We start from the raw sequence: 22,363 nt of genomic DNA, 5'->3' as shown, positions 1-22,363 counted from the left end.
CCTGAGAGAATGGGAGAGAGACGTGAGGCTGATTTGACCTGAGAGAATGGGAGAGAGACGTGAGGCTGATTTGACCTGATAGAATGGGAGAGAGACATGGGCTGATTTGACCTGAGAGAATGGGAGAGAGACATGGTGGTGATTTGACCTGAGAGAATGGGAGAGAGACATGGTGGTGATTTGACCTGAGAGAATGGGAGAGAGACGTGAGGCTGATTTGACCTGAGAGAATGGGAGAGAGACATGGTGGTGATTTGACCTGAGAGAATGGGAGAGAGACATGGTGGTGATTTGACCTGAGAGAATGGGAGAGAGACATGGTGGTGATTTGACCTGAGAGAATGGGAGAGAGACATGAGGATGATTTGACCTGAGAGAATGGGAGAGAGACATGGTGGTGATTTGACCTGAGAGAATGGGAGAGAGACGTGAGGCTGATTTGACCTGAGAGAATGGGAGAGAGACATGGTGGTGATTTGACCTGAGAGAATGGGAGAGAGACATGGTGGTGATTTGACCTGAGAGAATGGGAGAGAGACGTGAGGCTGATTTGACCTGAGAGAATGGGAGAGAGACGTGAGGCTGATTTGACCTGAGAGAATGGGAGAGAGACATGGTGGTGATTTGACCTGAGAGAATGGGAGAGAGACGTGAGGCTGATTTGACCTGAGAGAATGGGAGAGAGACATGGTGGTGATTTGACCTGAGAGAATGGGAGAGAGACGTGAGGCTGATTTGACCTGAGGGAATGGGAGAGAGACGTGAGGCTGATTTGACCTGAGAGAATGGGAGAGAGACATGGTGGTGATTTGACCTGAGAGAATGGGAGAGAGACGTGAGGCTGATTTGACCCGAGAGAATGGGAGAGAGACATGAGGCTGATTTGACCTGAGAGAATGGGAGAGAGACATGGTGGTGATTTGACCTGAGAGAATGGGAGAGAGACGTGAGGCTGATTTGACCTGAGGGAATGGGAGAGAGACGTGAGGCTGATTTGACCTGAGAGAATGGGAGAGAGACATGGTGGTGATTTGACCTGGGAGAGAGACATGGTGATTTGACCTGAGAGAATGGGAGAGAGACGTGAGGCTGATTTGACCTGAGAGAATGGGAGAGAGACATGGTGAGGCTGATTTGACCTGAGAGAATGGGAGAGAGACATGAGGCTGATTTGACCTGAGAGAATGGGAGAGAGACATGGTGGTGATTTGACCTGAGAGAATGGGAGAGAGACGTGAGGCTGATTTGACCTGATTTGACCTGAGAGAATGGGAGAGAGACATGAGGCTGATTTGACCTGAGAGAATGGGAGAGAGACATGGTGGTGATTTGACCTGAGAGAATGGGAGAGAGACGTGAGGCTGATTTGACCTGAGGGAATGGGAGAGAGACATGAGGCTGATGTAACCTGAGGGAATGGGAGAGAGACATGGTGGTGATTTGACCTGAGAGAATGGGAGAGAGACGTGAGGCTGATTTGACCTGAGAGAATGGGAGAGAGACATGAGGCTGATTTGACCTGAGAGAATGGGAGAGAGACATGGTGGTGATTTGACCTGAGAGAATGGGAGAGAGACATGGTGGTGATTTGACCTGAGAGAATGGGAGAGAGACGTGAGGCTGATTTGACCTGAGGGAATGGGAGAGAGACGTGAGGCTGATTTGACCTGAGAGAATGGGAGAGAGACATGGTGGTGATTTGACCTGAGAGAATGGGAGAGAGACGTGAGGCTGATTTGACCTGAGAGAATGGGAGAGAGACATGGTGGTGATTTGACCTGAGAGAATGGGAGAGAGACATGGTGGTGATTTGACCTGAGAGAATGGGAGAGAGACCTGGTGGTGATTTGACCTGAGAGAATGGTAGAGAGACATGGTGGTGATTTGACCTGAGAGAATGGGAGAGAGACATGGTGGTGATTTGACCTGAGAGAATGGGAGAGAGACATGGTGGTGATTTGACCTGAGAGAATGGGAGAGAGACGTGAGGCTGATTTGACCTGAGAGAATGGGAGAGAGACATGGTGGTGATTTGACCTGAGAGAATGGGAGAGAGACATGGTGGTGATTTGACCTGAGAGAATGGGAATGGGCTGATTTGACCTGAGAGAATGGGAGAGAGACGTGAGGCTGATTTGACCTGAGAGAATGGGAGAGAGACATGAGGCTGATTTGACCTGAGAGAATGGGAGAGAGACATGGTGGTGATTTGACCTGAGAGAATGGGAGAGAGACGTGAGGCTGATTTGACCTGAGGGAATGGGAGAGAGACGTGAGGCTGATTTGACCTGAGAGAATGGGAGAGAGACATGAGGCTGATTTGACCTGAGAGAATGGGAGAGAGACATGGTGGTGATTTGACCTGAGAGAATGGGAGAGAGACTGATTTGACCTGAGGAATGGGAGAGAGACGTGAGGCTGATTTGACCTGAGAGAATGGGAGAGAGACATGGTGGTGATTTGACCTGAGAGAATGGGAGAGACATGAGGCTGATTTGACCTGAGAGAATGGGAGAGAGACATGGTGGTGATTTGACCTGAGAGAATGGGAGAGAGACATGGTGGTGATTTGACCTGAGAGAATGGGAGAGAGACGTGAGGCTGATTTGACCTGAGGGAATGGGAGAGAGACGTGAGGCTGATTTGACCTGAGAGAATGGGAGAGAGACATGGTGGTGATTTGACCTGAGAGAATGGGAGAGAGACGTGAGGCTGATTTGACCTGAGGGAATGGGAGAGAGACATGGTGGTGATTTGAAATGAGAGAATGGGAGAGAGACGTGAGGCTGATTTGACCTGAGGGAATGGGAGAGAGACGTGAGGCTGATTTGACCTGAGAGAATGGGAGAGAGACATGGTGGTGATTTGACCTGAGAGAATGGGAGAGAGACGTGAGGCTGATTTGACCTGAGAGAATGGGAGAGAGACATGGTGGTGATTTGACCTGAGAGAATGGGAGAGAGACATGGTGGTGATTTGACCTGAGAGAATGGGAGAGAGACATGATTTGACCTGAGAGAATGGGAGAGAGACATGAGGCTGATTTGACCTGAGAGAATGGGAGAGAGACATGGTGGTGATTTGACCTGAGAGAATGGGAGAGAGACATGGTGGTGATTTGACCTGAGAGAATGGGAGAGAGACGTGAGGCTGATTTGACCTGAGAGAATGGGAGAGAGACGTGAGGCTGATTTGACCTGAGAGAATGGGAGAGAGACATGAGGCTGATTTGACCTGAGAGAATGGGAGAGAGACATGGTGGTGATTTGACCTGAGAGAATGGGAGAGAGACGTGAGGCTGATTTGACCTGAGGGAATGGGAGAGAGACGTGAGGCTGATTTGACCTGAGAGAATGGGAGAGAGACATGAGGCTGATTTGACCTGAGAGAATGGGAGAGAGACATGGTGGTGATTTGACCTGAGAGAATGGGAGAGAGACGTGAGGCTGATTTGACCTGAGAGAATGGGAGAGAGACATGGTGGTGATTTGACCTGAGAGAATGGGAGAGAGACGTGAGGCTGATTTGACCTGAGGGAATGGGAGAGAGACGTGAGGCTGATTTGACCTGAGAGAATGGGAGAGAGACATGGTGGTGATTTGACCTGAGAGAATGGGAGAGAGACGTGAGGCTGATTGGACCTGAGAGAATGGGAGAGAGACATGGTGGTGATTTGACCTGAGAGAATGGGAGAGAGACGTGAGGCTGATGTAACCTGAGGGAATGGGAGAGAGACATGGTGGTGATTTGACCTGAGAGAATGGGAGAGAGACGTGGTGGTGATTTGACCTGAGAGAATGGGAGAGAGACATGAGGCTGATGTAACCTGAGGGAATGGGAGAGAGACATGGTGGTGATTTGACCTGAGAGAATGGGAGAGAGACGTGAGGCTGATGTAACCTGAGGGAATGGGAGAGAGACATGGTGGTGATTTGACCTGAGAGAATGGGAGAGAGACGTGAGGGTGATTTGACCTGAGAGAATGGGAGAGAGACCTGATTTGACCTGAGAGAATGGGAGAGAGACATGGTGGTGATTTGACCTGAGAGAATGGGAGAGAGACATGGTGGTGATTTGACCTGAGAGAATGGGAGAGAGACGTGAGGCTGATTTGACCTGAGAGAATGGGAGAGAGACGTGAGGTTGATTTGACCTGAGAGAATGGGAGAGAGACATGGTGGTGATTTGACCTGAGAGAATGGGAGAGAGACGTGAGGCTGATTTGACCTGAGGGAATGGGAGAGAGACGTGAGGCTGATTTGACCTGAGAGAATGGGAGAGAGACATGGTGGTGATTTGACCTGAGAGAATGGGAGAGAGACGGAGGCTGATTTGACCTGAGAGAATGGGAGAGAGACATGGTGGTGATTTGACCTGAGAGAATGGGAGAGAGACATGGTGGTGATTTGACCTGAGAGAATGGGAGAGAGACATGAGGCTGATTTGACCTGAGAGAATGGGAGAGAGACATGGTGGTGATTTGACCTGAGAGAATGGGAGAGAGACATGGTGGTGATTTGACCTGAGAGAATGGGAGAGAGACATGGTGGTGATTTGACCTGAGAGAATGGGAGAGAGACATGGTGGTGATTTGACCTGAGAGAATGGGAGAGAGACGTGAGGCTGATTTGACCTGAGAGAATGGGAGAGAGACGTGAGGCTGATTTGACCTGAGAGAATGGGAGAGAGACATGAGGCTGATTTGACCTGAGAGAATGGGAGAGAGACATGGTGGTGATTTGACCTGAGAGAATGGGAGAGAGACGTGAGGCTGATTTGACCTGAGAGAATGGGAGAGAGACGTGAGGCTGATTTGACCTGAGAGAATGGGAGAGAGACGGAGGTGATTTGACCTGAGAGAATGGGAGAGAGACATGGTGGTGATTTGACCTGAGAGAATGGGAGAGAGACGTGAGGCTGATTTGACCTGAGGGAATGGGAGAGAGACGTGAGGCTGATTTGACCTGAGAGAATGGGAGAGAGACATGAGGCTGATTTGACCTGAGAGAATGGGAGAGAGACATGGTGGTGATTTGACCTGAGAGAATGGGAGAGAGACGTGAGGCTGATTTGACCTGAGAGAATGGGAGAGAGACATGAGGCTGATTTGACCTGAGAGAATGGGAGAGAGACATGGTGGTGATTTGACCTGAGAGAATGGGAGAGAGACGTGAGGCTGATTTGACCTGAGAGAATGGGAGAGAGACGTGAGGCTGATTTGACCTGAGAGAATGGGAGAGAGACGTGAGGCTGATTTGACCTGAGAGAATGGGAGAGAGACGTGAGGCTGATTTGACCTGAGAGAATGGGAGAGAGACATGAGGCTGATTTGACCTGAGAGAATGGGAGAGAGACATGGTGGTGATTTGACCTGAGAGAATGGGAGAGAGACATGGTGGTGATTTGACCTGAGAGAATGGGAGAGAGACATGAGGCTGATTTGACCTGAGAGAATGGGAGAGAGACATGGTGGTGATTTGACCTGAGAGAATGGGAGAGAGACGTGAGGCTGATTTGACCTGAGAGAATGGGAGAGAGACATGGTGGTGATTTGACCTGAGAGAATGGGAGAGAGACGTGAGGCTGATTTGACCTGAGAGAATGGGAGAGAGACGTGAGGCTGATTTGACCTGAGAGAATGGGAGAGACGTGAGGCTGATTTGACCTGAGAGAATGGGAGAGAGACATGAGGCTGATTTGACCTGAGAGAATGGGAGAGAGACATGGTGGTGATTTGACCTGAGAGAATGGGAGAGAGACGTGAGGCTGATTTGACCTGAGGGAATGGGAGAGAGACGTGAGGCTGATTTGACCTGAGAGAATGGGAGAGAGACATGGTGGTGATTTGACCTGAGAGAAGGGGAGAGAGACATGGTGGTGATTTGACCTGAGAGAATGGGAGAGAGACATGGTGGTGATTTGACCTGAGAGAATGGGAGAGAGACGTGAGGGTGATTTGACCTGAGAGAATGGGAGAGAGACATGAGGCTGATTTGACCTGAGAGAATGGGAGAGAGACATGGTGGTGATTTGACCTGAGAGAATGGGAGAGAGACGTGAGGCTGATTTGACCTGAGAGAATGGTAGAGAGACGTGAGGCTGATTTGACCTGAGAGAATGGGAGAGAGACATGGTGGTGATTTGACCTGAGAGAATGGGAGAGAGACGTGAGGCTGATTTGACCTGAGGGAATGGGAGAGAGACGTGAGGCTGATTTGACCTGAGAGAATGGGAGAGAGACATGGTGGTGATTTGACCTGAGAGAATGGGAGAGAGACGTGAGGCTGATTTGACCTGAGAGAATGGGAGAGAGACATGGTGGTGATTTGACCTGAGAGAATGGGAGAGAGACATGGTGGTGATTTGACCTGAGAGAATGGGAGAGAGACATGAGGCTGATTTGACCTGAGAGAATGGGAGAGAGACATGGTGGTGATTTGACCTGAGAGAATCGGAGAGAGACATGGTGGTGATTTGACCTGAGAGAATGGGAGAGAGACATGGTGGTGATTTGACCTGAGAGAATGGGAGAGAGACATGGTGGTGATTTGACCTGAGAGAATGGGAGAGAGACGTGAGGCTGATTTGACCTGAGAGAATGGGAGAGAGACGTGAGGCTGATTTGACCTGAGAGAATGGGAGAGAGACATGAGGCTGATTTGACCTGAGAGAATGGGAGAGAGACATGGTGGTGATTTGACCTGAGAGAATGGGAGAGAGACGTGAGGCTGATTTGACCTGAGAGAATGGGAGAGAGACGTGAGGCTGATTTGACCTGAGAGAATGGGAGAGAGACATGAGGTTGATTTGACCTGAGAGAATGGGAGAGAGACATGGTGGTGATTTGACCTGAGAGAATGGGAGAGACGTGAGGCTGATTTGACCTGAGGGAATGGGAGAGAGACGTGAGGCTGATTTGACCTGAGAGAATGGGAGAGAGACATGAGGCTGATTTGACCTGAGAGAATGGGAGAGAGACATGGTGGTGATTTGACCTGAGAGAATGGGAGAGAGACGTGAGGCTGATTTGACCTGAGAGAATGGGAGAGAGACATGAGGCTGATTTGACCTGAGAGAATGGGAGAGAGACATGGTGGTGATTTGACCTGAGAGAATGGGAGAGAGACGTGAGGCTGATTTGACCTGAGAGAATGGGAGAGAGACGTGAGGCTGATTTGACCTGAGAGAATGGGAGAGAGACGTGAGGCTGATTTGACCTGAGAGAATGGGAGAGAGACGTGAGGCTGATTTGACCTGAGAGAATGGGAGAGAGACATGAGGCTGATTTGACCTGAGAGAATGGGAGAGAGACATGGTGGTGATTTGACCTGAGAGAATGGGAGAGAGACATGGTGGTGATTTGACCTGAGAGAATGGGAGAGAGACATGAGGCTGATTTGACCTGAGAGAATGGGAGAGAGACATGGTGGTGATTTGACCTGAGAGAATGGGAGAGAGACGTGAGGCTGATTTGACCTGAGAGAATGGGAGAGAGACGTGAGGCTGATTTGACCTGAGAGAATGGGAGAGAGACATGGTGGTGATTTGACCTGAGAGAATGGGAGAGAGACATGGTGGTGATTTGACCTGAGAGAATGGGAGAGAGACGTGAGGCTGATTTGACCTGAGAGAATGGGAGAGAGACGTGAGGCTGATTTGACCTGAGAGAATGGGAGAGAGACATGGTGGTGATTTGACCTGAGAGAATGGGAGAGAGACATGGTGGTGATTTGACCTGAGAGAATGGGAGAGAGACATGAGGCTGATTTGACCTGAGAGAATGGGAGAGAGACATGGTGGTGATTTGACCTGAGAGAATCGGAGAGAGACATGGTGGTGATTTGACCTGAGAGAATGGGAGAGAGACATGGTGGTGATTTGACCTGAGAGAATGGGAGAGAGACATGGTGGTGATTTGACCTGAGAGAATGGGAGAGAGACGTGAGGCTGATTTGACCTGAGAGAATGGGAGAGAGACGTGAGGCTGATTTGACCTGAGAGAATGGGAGAGAGACATGAGGCTGATTTGACCTGAGAGAATGGGAGAGAGACATGGTGGTGATTTGACCTGAGAGAATGGGAGAGAGACGTGAGGCTGATTTGACCTGAGGAATGGGAGAGAGACGTGAGGCTGATTTGACCTGAGAGAATGGGAGAGAGACATGGTGGTGATTTGACCTGAGAGAATGGGAGAGAGACGTTAGGCTGATTTGACCTGAGAGAATGGGAGAGAGACATGGTGGTGATTTGACCTGAGAGAATGGGAGAGAGACGTGAGGCTGATTTGACCTGAGAGAATGGGAGAGAGACGTGAGGCTGATTTGACCTGAGAGAATGGGAGAGAGACGTGAGGCTGATTTGACCTGAGAGAATGGGAGAGAGACATGGTGGTGATTTGACCTGAGAGAATGGGAGAGACATGGGAGAGAGAATGGGTCTCAGGTCAAATCACCACCATGTCTCTCTCCCATTCTCTCAGGTCAAATCACCACCATGTCTCTCTCCCATTCTCTCAGGTCAAATCACCACCATGTCTCTCTCCCATTCTCTCAGGTCAAATCAGCCTCACGTCTCTCTCCCATTCTCTCAGGTCAAATCACCACCATGTCTCTCTCCTATTCTCTCAGGTCAAATCACCACCATGTCTCTCTCCCATTCTCTCAGGTCAAATAAGCCTCACGTCTCTCTCCCATTCTCTCAGGTCAAATCACCACCATGTCTCTCTCCCATTCTCTCAGGTCAAATCAGCCTCACGTCTCTCTCCCATTCCCTCAGGTCAAATCAGCCTCACGTCTCTCTCCCATTCTCTCAGGTCAAATCACCACCATGTCTCTCTCCCATTCTCTCAGGTCAAATCACCACCATGTCTCTCTCCCATTCTCTCAGGTCAAATCACCACCATGTCTCTCTCCCATTCTCTCAGGTCAAATCACCACCATGTCTCTCTCCCATTCTCTCAGGTCAAATCAGCCTCACGCCTCTCTCCCATTCTCTCAGGTCAAATCAGCCTCATGTCTCTCCCCATTCTCTCAGGTCAAATCAGCCTCACGCCTCTCTCCCATTCTCTCAGGTCAAATCACCACCATGTCTCTCTCCCATTCTCTCAGGTCAAATCAGCCTCACGTCTCTCTCCCATTCTCTCAGGTCAAATCACCACCATGTCTCTCTCCCATTCTCTCAGGTCAAATCACCACCATGTCTCTACCATTCTCTCAGGACAAATCACCACCATGTCTCTCTCCCATTCTCTCAGGTCAAATCACCACCATGTCTCTCTCCCATTCTCTCAGGTCAAATCACCACCATGTCTGTCTCGCATTCTCTCAGGTCAAATCACCACCATTTCTCTCTCCCATTCTCTCAGGTCAAATCACCACCATGTCTCTCTCTCATTCTCTCAGGTCAAATCAGCCTCACGTCTCTCTCCCATTCTCTCAGGTCAAATCCGCCTCATGTCTCTCTCCCATTCTCTCAGGTCAAATCACCACCATGTCTCTCTCCCATTCTCTCAGGTCAAATCACCACCATGTCTCTCCCCATTCTCTCAGGTCAAATCACCACCATGTCTCTCTCCCATTCTCTCAGGTCAAATCAGCCTCACGCCTCTCTCCCATTCTCTCAGGTCAAATCCGCCTCACGTCTCTCTCCCATTCTCTCAGGTCAAATCAGCCTCACGCCTCTCCCCATTCTCTCAGGTCAAATCACCACCATGTCTCTCCCCATTCTCTCAGGTCAAATCACCACCATGTCTCTCTCCCATTCTCTCAGGTCAAATCACCACCATGTCTCTCTCCCATTCTCTCAGGTCAAATCACCACTCATGTCTCTCCCATTCTCTCAGGTCAAATCACCACCATGTCTCTCCCATTCTCTCAGGTCAAATCACCACCATGTCTCTCTCCCATTCTCTCAGGTCAAATCAGCCTCACGTCTCTCCCATTCTCTCAGGTCAAATCACCACCATGTCTCTCTCCCATTCTCTCAGGTCAAATCACCACCATGTCTCTCTCCCATTCTCTCAGGTCAAATCACCACCATGTCTCTCTCCCATTCTCTCAGGTCAAATCAGCCTCACGTCTCTCTCCCATTCTCTCAGGTCAAATCACCACCATGTCACTATATTTTTCACCTGAGTACCAAGTATTAGCACTATACAAGTATCCCATATCTTTTTTTATCTGACCTCTCATTCTTTTACCATTTATTTTACATGAACTTTTTAGTAATTTAGCAGACTTTGGTCTTCCCACTGGGCACAGATGTCAGTTCAAGGACTAGTTTTGGTTTACATTTGTTTGAGTTTTCAACTAACGTGAATTCAATGTGAAATGTAAAAAAAAAACGCAACAAATTTGGGTGAAAAAATACATAATGCTGTTAAGTTGATGACTTTTTGCAAATCCGGTCAGTTTTCCAAATTGATTCAATGTTCTCACGTGGATTGTTTTGGTTGAAATGACATGGAAATAATGTTGATTCAACCAGTTTTTGCCCAGGGATGACAATTAGTGCAGTCATCTTTTAAAGGGGCAATTTGCAGTAGCTACATCCATTTTTGAACTTATAAATGAATGATTAGTAGGCCTGCCCATTGATTCTAACTTATAAATGAATGATTAGTAGGCCCGCCCATTGATTCTAACTTATAAATGAATGATTAGTAGGCCTGCCCATTGATTCTAACTTATAAATGAATGATTAGTAGGCCTGCCCATTGATTCTAACTTATAAATGAATGATTAGTAGGCCTGCCCATTGATTCTAACTTATAAATGAATGATTAGTAGGCCTGCCCATTGATTCTAACTTATAAATGAATGATTAGTAGGCCTGCCCATTGATTCTAACTTATAAATGCCTTATGAGCATAGTTCAACTGTTGTAACCCATCAGTGCCCAAAACATAAGCTTGTTTTAGTTACTCCAATGTTTGTAAACAAAATAAATGTAAACAAACACTGTATAGCCTCAAAACATGGTAAAAACTATCATTTTGATATCATGGATGGTCAGTCCTTGCATCCATAGCTCTGTATATGAATTTGGGAGTGGTTACATGTCACCAGTCAAGTCCATTAGCTTCTTAGCGAAACGGTGGTGAGATCGCTTTGTTATTGTTTCAGCTGCTGATTGTTGTTTTGTTGTTTTTCCAGGTTCAACAACCACATATCACAGCCCTTCAACGTTTGATCTGCCAGAGTGTGTGTGTGTGTGTTTTTGTTTAACTGTCCTTGTGGGGACCAGAAGTCCTCACAAGGATAGTAATACAAGGAACATTTGGACAAGTGGTGACATTTTGCCGGTCCGCACGAGGAAAATAAATGCTATTTTAGACTTAGGGGTCAGGTTTGGGGTTAGGGTTACAATTAAGGTTAGGGTTAGATTTAGGGTTAGTCAGGGAAACTAGGATTTTGGAAGGGAATCAATTAGTTGGTCCCCATAAGGATAGCAATACAAAACTGTGTGTGTGCGCGCGCGCGCGCGTGTGTGTGCGTGTGCGTGTGCGCGTGCGCGTGTGTGTGTGTGTGCATGTGTGTGTGTGTGTGACCTGTAGGCTGCTGGTTGTGGGGCGTTTTGTAGCGAGTGGTCCAGCAGGCCTTTTAGAGTGAGGCTGAGTGAGCAGACTCGCCCGGCTGAAACATCCGAGGACAAGACACACAAACACACACACGGACAAAAAACCCTGAGCTTTGTTTATGCTTCAGGGTCCTTCATTGCTCAAGAGCGAAATAGGGGGGGAAAAGTCACCCTTCACTCCCTAGCCACTGTGCTGCAACGTCGTCAACAAATGAAGTCAGCACCTCACACCCAACAGATGGTTTGGGGAAGAGCCCGTTTATGTAACAAACAGCTCTGAAGACATTTCCCTACTTACTAATCAATGCTTTTCCCTCAATGAGCTAAGCTTGTTGTCAGACTTAGGCCTATTAGCATCTGTTGGATACTGGTACATGATCCTAGTAAGAAGACACCACCAACCAACCAAAAACTCCTTGATCAGACAGAAGCAAACAAATCACTTACACCCCCCCCCCTATAAAAAAGCATATATATTTATCCTCTAAGATGTCTTTTTGTTTGTGTAAATCCTTTATTCTTCACACCCCGGTGAAGTGTCTCTGTACGAGGCAGATAAATAGGTATTCCTAACTCCAATGGTTCATTTGTCATGGTATGAATTCCAAGGGTGGAATCTAGAAATAACTGCAGCAATGTTCATGTGTGACGCCTGAGGCTTCCTAGCATGTAGGAGGCTTTAGTGATATTTTATTTTTGCATATTTTGTTCTGTATTTTTTGGGTGGTGGGGGGGGCTTTCCATTGCTAAATAATTTTTGTTCGTTTACAGTGTTGTAGTCGGAGGCTATGCCTATTATTGTGTTATGACATTACAGTTTTAATTGAATTGAATGCAATTTATTCTTAAGAAAACTTTTAATGAATCACCATATGGACAGACTGTGGAGAGAAGTGGCCTCCGTGGTTTTCCCTGAGGGAAATTTGAAGCATAATTAAGAATATGAACTATAATGACACACTGCGATATTTAATGGAAACTTGCCATCTCAGTACGCCTTGTGTAAAAGCTATTGTCATCGCCCAGACATGGAGAAGAACAGACTCCTTGGAGAGAATAAAACTCCCTGAGCAGAGGTCCCCTGAGTAGAACTACCCAAGGATGACAAACTGAAGACAGAGGAACGAAAAGGTGCCTGTAGACAGTATCTAAGGACAGTTTGCAGCTTCCATTTAAAGCTGAAAAGATGAGGAAACTGAAGAGAGGAAGCCCCTTAGAGACTCTGGCAGTGAAATAAGAAAGTGATTGCTCCTTCACAATAAAGACATTATTGCTGTTTGTCTGTGACCCTGCAGTCTAGTACTATTGTGGTCCAAACACACAGACAGCTATGTCACTGTTGGATCTTGAAGGAAACGTCCAAATTCACAAAAATGCTACAAAGCAATGATACATAATCACCTGTCTGTTCGCTTGTCCAATGCGGTCTGTACAATACTGCACTACAATTCACTGCCTAGGACAATAAGTGTGGTGGAGAAGACTAGGCCTATAGATAATAACTGTTGAAGTGCTGTGTTCTGTACAATACTGTAGGAGGTTACTGTAGGAGTCAAAGGGAAATAGTTTTCATGTGTTACGCACGCCTCTATGAAGAGGGAACGCAAACCCTGCTATAACTAAACTCTCCGTGAAGTGAAAAAGATATGGACTGTAGGTGCAAGAAAGAATGACAACAGGCAGAATGTGGTACCGTTTACCAGGACTTTATTCCTTCACACGGTAATATGGGGAAAAGGGGCTGGACGGAACCAAAGCAAAGAAAGTAAATCTCAAAGCCCCCCCTCTCCTATCTTACCTGCCTACCCACTACTTACCTAATTTAGCACCACCTGGTGCCCTAACCAAAATACAAGGGGGTGGTCCGCCCAGGTCTTACCTAGTGTGCCTAGACAGCGAATATGCTACGGGTATATGTATGCCCGCGGGCCTCTTGCCTAAGCACTCCCTAGGTGCCTTCCCCTTCCCCCCTGGGAACAAATGAAACAGCATATTAAACAATTTCACAAACAAACTAAGAAACAAAGGACATCAAATCTGAGCAACAAACTCCTCTCCCCTCTATCTGAGCAACAAACTCACAAAACATACCAACTCTCAGCCCAGCAAAATCTCTAGCAAAATCTCTCTAGCAAAATCTCTCTAGCAAAATCTCTCTAGCAAAATCTCTCTAGCAAAATCTCTCTAGCAAAATCTCTAGCAAAATCTCTCTAGCAAAATCTCTGCAATGACCTCCCAGCAAATCTCTCTCCTGAACAGAACACTGGCATTTATATAGCTTCAGAATGAATGGGTAATTGGAGACAGCTGCGTCTTGACGAGGGGGCGGGGTCAGCTCTCCAATTAGACATGGAGTCGACCAATCAGCTGCTTGAGGGATTTCAGGAAGCCATTTCCTGAAATAAACACATGCAAATACACAAACTACAACACATAAACTGGGGAACGTTACATCAGGGAACAATCGGTGGCTTAACAACACATTCCTGTAGTGAAGGTGCAAAGCAAAGGAAAAGTTAGGTGTAAAATGCCTGCGACACAAAAGGCGAGCTCAGAGAGAGGAGAGGAGAGCTCAGAGAGAGAGAGAGAGAGAGAGAGAGAGAGAGAGAGAGAGAGGAGAGCTCAGAGAGAGAGGAGAGGAGAGAGAGAGGAGAGCTCAGACAGAGGAGAGGAGAGAGAGAGGGGAGAGGACAGAGAGAGGGGAGGAGAGGAGAGAGGAGAGCTCAGAGAGAGAGGAGAGCTCAGAGAGAGGAGAGGAGAGCTCAGAGAGAGGAGAGAGAGAGAGAGAGGGGAGAGGAGAGAGAGAGGGGAGAGGAGAGGAGAGAGAGAGGAGAGAGAGGAGAGAGAGAGAGGAGAGAGAGGAGAGAGAGAGGAGAGAGGAGAGGAGAGAGAGAGGAGAGGATAGCTCAGAGAGAGGAGAGGAGAACTCAGAGAGAGGAAAGGAGAGCTCAGAGAGAGAGGAGAGGAGAGAGAGAGGAGAGGAGAGAGAGATAGGAGAGGAGAGAGAGAGGAGAGAGGAGAGGAGAGCTCAGAGAGAGGGGAGAGGAGAGCTCAGAGAGAGGAGAGGAGAGCTCAGAGAGAGGAGAGGAGAGCTCAGAGAGAGAGGAGAGCTCAGATAGAGAGGAGAGAGAGAGAGGAGAGCTCAGAGAGAGGGGAGAGGAGAGAGAGAGGAGAGGAGAGAGAGAGGAGAGGAGAGCTCAGAGAGAGAGGAGAGGAGAGCTCAGAGAGAGAGGAGAGGAGAGAGAGAGAGGAGAGGAGAGGAGAGCTCAGAGAGAGAGGAGAGAGAGAGGAGAGGAGAGCTCAGAGAGAGAGGAGAGAGAGGAGAGAGGAGAGCTCAGAGAGAGAGAGGAGAGAGAGAGGAGAGGGAGAGCTCAGAGAGAGGAGAGGAGAGGAGAGAGAGGAGAGAGAGGAGAGCTCAGAGAGGGAGAGGAGAGAGGAGGAGCTCAGAGAGAGGGAGAGAGAGAGAGAGAGAGAGAGAGAGAGAGAGAGAGAGAGAGAGGGGAGAGAGGAGAGGAGAGGAGAGACGAGCTCAGAGAGAGAGGAGAGGAGAGCTCAGAGAGAGGAGAGGGGAGCTCAGAGAGAGGAGAGGAGAGCTCAGAGAGAGAGGAGATGAGAGAGGAGAGGAGAGCTCAGAGAGAGGAGAGGGAGAGCTCAGAGAGAGAGAGAGGAGAGAGAGGGGAGAGGGAGAGAGAGAGGAGAGGAGAGAGGGGAGAGGAGAGGAGAGCTCAGAGAGCGAGGAGAGGAGAGCGAGAGGAGAGGAGAGCTCAGAGAGAGGAGAGAGGAGAGGAGAGCTCAGATAGAGGAGAGGAGAGAGAGAGAGGAGAGGAGAGCTCAGAGACAGGAGAGGAGCGAGAGAGAGGAGAGGAGAGCTCAGAGAGAGGAGAGGAGAGAGAGAGGAGAGAAGAGCTCAGAGAGAGAGGAGAGGAGAGAGAGAGGAGAGGAGAGCTCAGAGAGAGGAGAGGAGAGCTCAGAGAGAGGAGAGCTCAGAGAGAGGTGAGGAGAGCTCAGAGAGGAGAGGAGAGCTCAGAGAGAGGAGAGGAGAGCTCAGAGAGAGAGGAGATGAGAGAGGAGAGGAGAGCTCAGAGAGAGGAGAGGAGAGCTCAGAGAGAGGAAAGGAGAGAGAGAGGAGAGAGAGGGGAGAGGAGAAGAGAGAGAGGAGAGGAGAGCTCAGAGAGAGGAGAGGAGAGCTCAGGGAGAGGAGAGGAGAGAGAGAGAGGAGAGGATAGCTCAGAGAGAGAGAGAGGAGAGGAGAGCTCAGAGAAGAGAGGAGAGCTCAGAGAAGAGAGGAGAGCTCAGAGAGGAGAGAGAGCTCAGAGAGAGGAGGAGAGAGAGCTCAGAGGAGAGAGAGGAGAGGGGAGAGGGAAGAGAGAGGAGAGGAGAGCACAGAGAGAGAGGAGAGAGGAGGGGAGAGGGAGGAGAGGAGAGTAGGGAGAGGAGAGGAGAGGAGAGGAGAGGAGAGGAGAGCTCAGAGAGAGGAGAGGAGAAGAGAGAGGAGAGGAGAGCACAGAGAGAGAGGAGAGGAAAGAGAGAGAGAGGAGAGCTCAGAGAGAGGAGAGAAGAGGAGAGGAGAGCTCAGAGATAGAGGAGAGGAGAGGAGAGTAGAGAGAGAGAGGAGAGCTCAGAGAGAGGAGAGGAGAGAGGAGAGAGAGGAGAGAGGAGAGAGGAGAGAGCGAAAGAGAAAGAGAGAGAAATGAGAGGAGAGCTCAGAGAGAGGAGAGAGCGAGAGCGAGAGCAAGAGAGAGAGAGAGAGAGAGGAGAGAGGAGAGAGACCCAAGGAGAGGGTAAGCATTCAGGCTTAGATAACAAGAAATCAAAGGCATAGAGAAAAGAGAGAGATATTTAAAAGACAGAAGACAGTGTTTGGAGCCACAGAACTCATTTACAGAGTGGAGCGAGACTTGAAAACAATTATCAGCCATCTCCTTCCTCTTCTAAAGCTCCTGTCGCTCGCTTTGTTTTGGCCTTTGTTTTTCTCAAGGACATAGTCATTATTTCAGATGAGACCCATTTGGGTCTAAAGAAAGCAGTTCTATTCCTCATTTCTACTCCACTCTCAGATCGCAGGTCTTGTGATGTTCCTTCTGCATCTGAAGGGAGACTGAAAACACGTTTGAAAGCGCTTGATGAAAGTAAGTGTTTGTGTTTGGGTAACACAGGTTCGGTTCGTTAGCGTTTTCCTCTCTTTCTTTTTCCCCTTCCCCGTTTTCAGGAGTCTGATATTTGATATTCAACCGCCCTGCTTCCCTCTACCTTTGGAGGGGAATGTTATTTTAATATCTCGCTCTTTCTCAACCTTTCCAACCTGACAAACCAGCCTATTCATCAGAGTGATGAAAGGAAAGGAAAGGCTTCCATTGATCCCAGCTGCCGAACAAAATAGAGCTAACAAATGGTAAACAACGTCCCGAGAAGTATTTTGTGACAAATGGAGATATCCTCCTGGGTCACAATGGCATCCACATGGAGTCATACTCCTGGAGACATCCTAGGGCCGAAACGTACACACACACGTACACACACACACACGTACACACACACAATAGCTTTCAAGAGTGCTGCATTCCACACTTAATTGAAAATCCAGGAAATTGCACTCTTTAAAGTAAACTTCTCAGAGTTGTGCGTCGTCCAATCATCAGCCAAGGCTAGGTCTCTCGGGTTCTGGAGTTCCCGCCCTCTAGAATTGCTCACAGATGACCTATTGTCCCACCAACACTGGGCGCACACATCCACACACACACATAAGCGCGCGCACACACACACACACACACGGCATACATATAGTAACTTTAACTTGAAAAGAGATTAGTTAGTGTGTTTCTATTTGTTTTCTAGAGAAGGTGGTTTTAAAACATTAATGCATCACATCCGACTAATAGGAAGAAGACATATTTAGGCAAAAATAAATGTACAAATTAGAACGTTTACCAAGTGGGTTACTAAGGTTACTGAAATGTATGTTTTGGGATTAAGAATCTGTCAAGCACTCTACACATAAAAAATACAAAACATTTCTCTTTATCTCTTCTGTTATCTTCTTTCTCTATATATGTAGAAGTATGAGTACATTTCGACTAAATCAATAACTTTCGATGAAGGGGAAATTATTCAAATGATCTTGTTGGAACACTGGAATGACACGATCAAAGAACTGTCAGTGCAGTAATGTATAAATAACAGTACAGTTGTATAGATAACAAACAAATACATGATGTTATTATTTCAGATGCATTATGATGATAACAATGAGACCTGCCAATCAATGAACACATATATTAACATCTCTTATGTTCAGTGTGGAGACCTGTTTTTTCTCTGCTAGTTAAAGCAGGATCCATGTGTGGTAAGTAACTCACAGACTGACCATAGAGATACAACATAAGATGATGTGTACTATTTCATTATCTGTGACTGAACAACACTGGCTTTGCCTCATAGTACATTCCCCTCCATTTTGTCTGGACCAAAAATGTGCATTTAGGGACACACCTGGTCTCTAAAATAAATATATTTGAAAGGAATGTCTATAATTATTTTGATTTTCTATTCTATCATGTCTGTCATATTATATTTTGGCCTGTGTTTTGAACTTGTACAGTGTTTAGATATATTATCACAATTCTCAGTAAAACAACTCAAAATGAATGGATTAATCTAGGTTGATCCATTATATTTAGAAGTATTTAACCCAGATATTAAAAGCTAAATTGTTAAGAGGATGTGAATGGGAGTTTAATTATTGTAGTGCATTAGAATCTCTCATATCTAACCGATTACATTCATGTGGACTTTTTACTTGTGTTCAAATGTACCAAATGATCAATTGTAAGTATATCCTTTCTCTTGAGACGATTGTGATATTATGCCGTCAATATTCAGAGGTATCTAGATAAGTGTTCATTAAGGTCTGTCTTAAGATCGATCTCTCTCAAGTTTAGTCACACCGGCCAAGACCTAAAGGTTTAGCAAAGCTCACTGCTACCATCTGGCGAAAAAACTGGGAAATGTACAATTTGTGTGTAGAAAAATAATGCCTCGTGCACTCGGTCAGTATGAGCTATAAGGTGCAGGAGGCATAATGTTTCTATAGAAATGTGTGTGTGTGTGTGTGTGTGTGTGTGTGTGTGTGTGTGTGTGTGTGTGTGTGTGTGTGTGTGTGTTTCATCAAGCTACTCTGTCCTGCCTTCTGTCTACCTATTCTCCTGTTCCCCGACTCCCACAATGCCCTGCTGTCCATTTGGCCCCCCTCCACTTTGCCAGAATGCTCCTGTGAGTTTGACTCCTGACGTATCTCACCATCCCAGGTCCTAGGTCTCTCACACACACACACACACACACACACACACACACACACACACACACACACACAGACACACACACACAGGAGCCAGACAGAGAGGGCAGAGAGAACATGTCATCTGTGATGTGGATTGTGTTTAATATAGTCTTGTTGTAATCTGATTGGTTTCACAGCAGAAGGCCCCACAGTGTCCCCTCCGTAAGTCTGTGTCAACAGCCCTTTCGCTCAGTCCTCACAGGGACTGGAGATAAGTCACTCCACAGGAAGTGTGTGTGTGTGTTTGGGGAAGCGTGCGTGTGTGTGTGCGTGCACACATTCGTGTGTAACTACTAATGATGACTAGAACACTGGAGGAGAGGCGGAGATGAAGATAGAAGGAGAGTGAAGATTATGTTTGCGGCATTCAGCGTTGAGTGGCTAGGGAAATTAGTTCCCGAATATGCATGTGCAAAACAATAAAAAAACAAGAACAATTATAGCAAGTTTATCTATTATGGGAGTCAATGGTAATGGATTTTGCCAAGCGGTTCTTCTGCTAATACTGTAATTGCGAGGCAGCATTCATATTGGTGACAGGCAGCTCAGGGGCCTTACAATGCATTCATACAATACTAAACCACTGTTGGCTAAACAATGTGGCTACACTGGTAATAGTACAAGCTGAGTGGCTTACAATACAGCTATGTTGCTCTTGATGGATCCCACAACAGGGACAAATAAACTCCTGACAAAGGGGTTTAACTTTATTATTCGTCCAACATCACTAGTGTCAGTCAGCACCACACTCTGTTAGTGGTGGTTCTCACAATAGATGCGAGAACAGCAGAGTTGAGATTAGCCCCCGAGGCCTGTCAGTGAGAGAGGGAGAGAGAGAGAGAGAGAGAGAGAGAGAGAGAGAGAGAGAGAGAGAGAGAGAGAGAGAGAGAGAGAGAAAACCGAAGAAAATGAACAATAGTGACAAATGGTTTGATGAAGAATGCAAAAACCCACGAAAGAAATTGAGAAACCTGTCCAACCAAAAAACATAGAGACCCGGGAAACCTGAGTCTACGCCTTCACTATGGTGAATCACTAAAACAATACAGAAATACACTATCGAAAAAGAAGGAACAGCGCGTCAGAAATCAGCTCAATGTAATTGAAGAATCCATAGACTCTAACCACTTCTGGGAATATTGGAAAACACTAAACAAACAACAACACGAAGAATTATCTATCCGAAATGGAGATATATGGGTAAACCACTTCTCCAATTATTTTTTTTCAAAGAACAAATAGCAAAAACATATAAACTCAGCAAAAAAAGAAATGTCCCTTTTTCAGGACCCTGTCTTTCAAAGATCATTTGTAAAAATTCAAATAACTTCACAGATCTTCATTGTAAAGGGTTTAAACCCTGTTTCCCATGCTTGTTCAATGAGCCATAAACAATTCATGAACATGCACCTGTGGAACGGTCGTTAAGACATTAACAGCTTACAGACGGTATGCAATTAAGGTCACAGTTATGAAAACTTAGGACACTAAAGAGTCCTTTCTACTGATTCTGAAAAACACCAAAAGAAAAATGCCCAGGGTTCCTGCTCATCTGCGTGAACATGCCTTAGGCATGAGGACTGCAGATGTGGCCAGGGCAATAAATTGCAATGTCCGTACTGTGAGATGCCTAAGACAGTGCTACAGGGAGACAGGACGGACAACTGATTGTCCTCACAGTGGCAGACCACATGTAGCAACACCTGATCGGTACACAGGATCGGTACATCTGTACATCTGAACATCACACCTGCGGGACAGGTACAGGATGGCAACAACAACTGCCCAAGTTACACCAGGAACACATCTCCATCAGTGCTCAGACTGTCCGCAATAGGCTGAGAGAGGATGGACTGAGGGCTTGTAGGCCTGTTGTAAGGCAGGTCCTCACCAGACATCACCGGCAACAACGTTGCCTTTGGGCACAAACCCACCGTCGCTGGACCAGACAGGACTGGCAAAAAATGCTCTTCACTGACGAGTCGCGGCTTTGTCTCACCAGGGGTGATGGTCAGATTCGCGTTTATGTTGAAGGAATGAGCGTTACACCGAGGCCTGTACTCTGGAGCGGGATTTGGAGGTTGAGGGTCCGTCATGATCTGGGGCGGTGTGTCACAGCATCATTGCACTGAGCTTTTTGTCATTACAGGCAATCTCAACGCTGTGCGTTACAGGGAAGACATCCTCCTACCTCATGTGGTACCCTTCCTGCAGGCTCACCCTGACATGACCCTCCAGCATGACAATGCCACCAGCCATACTGCTCATTCTGTGAGTGATTTCCTGTAATCAGGAATGTCAGTGTTCTGCCATGGCCACCGAAGAGCCCTGATCTCAATCCCATTGAGCACGTCTGGGACCTGTTGGATCGGAGGGTGAGGGCTAGGGCCACATCTCACAGCAAGAACTGGCAAATCTGATGCAGTCCATGAGGAGGAGATGCACTGCAGTACTTAATGCAGCTGGTGGCCACACCAAATACTGACTGTTACTTTTGATTTTGACCCCCCTTTGTTCAGGGACACATTATTCCATTTCTGTTAGTCAGATATCTGTGGAACTTGTTCAGTTTATGTCTCAGTTGTTGAATCTTGTTATACTCATTCAAATATTTACACGTTACGTTTGCTGAAGTTAAATGCAGTTGACAGTGAGAGGACGTTTCTTTTTTTGCTGAGTTTACATGATCAAATACAAATCACGCACTAGCGACTCCTGTGGGGGGCCGGGCGCAGTGCAAAGGAAGCGATTCCCAAACCTTCCATAACAAAGCCATCACCTAAAGAACCTGGAGAAGAGTCCCCTAAACAAGCTGGTCTTGGGGCTCTGTTCACAAGCACAAATAGAACCCACAGAGCCCCAGGACAGCAACACAATTAGACCGAACCAAAACATGAGAAAACAGAAAGATAATTACTTGACACATTGGAAAGAATTAACAAAAAAACAGAGCAAACTAGAATGCTATGTGGCCCTAAACAGAGAGCACACAGTGACAGAATACCTGACCACTGTGACTGACCCAAACTTAAGGAAAGCTTTGACTATGTACAGACTCAGTGAGAAAGGCCAACATATCCTGTCTTCTCTTGAGAGCCAGGTCTGCCTATGTGCACACTGCCCACAAAATGAGGTGGAAACTGAGCTGCACTTCCTAACCTTCTTCCAAATGTATGACCATATTAGAGGCACATATATCCCTCAGATTACACAGATCCACAAAGAATTTGAAAACAAACCCGATTTTTATAAACTCCCATATCTACTGGGTGAAACATCACAGCGGCAAGATTTGTGACCTGTTGCCACAAGAAAAGGGCAACCAGTGTTCAGTGTTCATTTGTATTGTTTATTTCACTTTTGTATATTTTCTACATCACTTGGCATTTGGCAATGTTAACATATAATAATGCATATAATAATGCCCCTGGAGTTAAATTGAATTGAGAG

At 47.0% G+C, this 22,363-nt stretch overlaps 1 protein-coding gene across 1 annotated transcript in view; it reads right to left on the bottom strand.

Moving 5' to 3' along the window:
• The window catches only part of LOC135515095 (signal peptide, CUB and EGF-like domain-containing protein 1), a 209,829-nt gene that overhangs the window by 84,062 nt on the left and 103,404 nt on the right, over positions 1 to 22,363 (bottom strand). The window lies entirely within an intron of this gene.

Source organism: Oncorhynchus masou, chromosome 26 (genome assembly GCF_036934945.1).
Source record: "Oncorhynchus masou masou isolate Uvic2021 chromosome 26, UVic_Omas_1.1, whole genome shotgun sequence".
NCBI classification, from domain to species: Eukaryota; Metazoa; Chordata; class Actinopteri; order Salmoniformes; family Salmonidae; genus Oncorhynchus; species Oncorhynchus masou.
The sequence above is the reverse complement of the archived record's forward strand: the minus strand, read 5'-3'. Positions and strand labels throughout refer to the sequence as shown.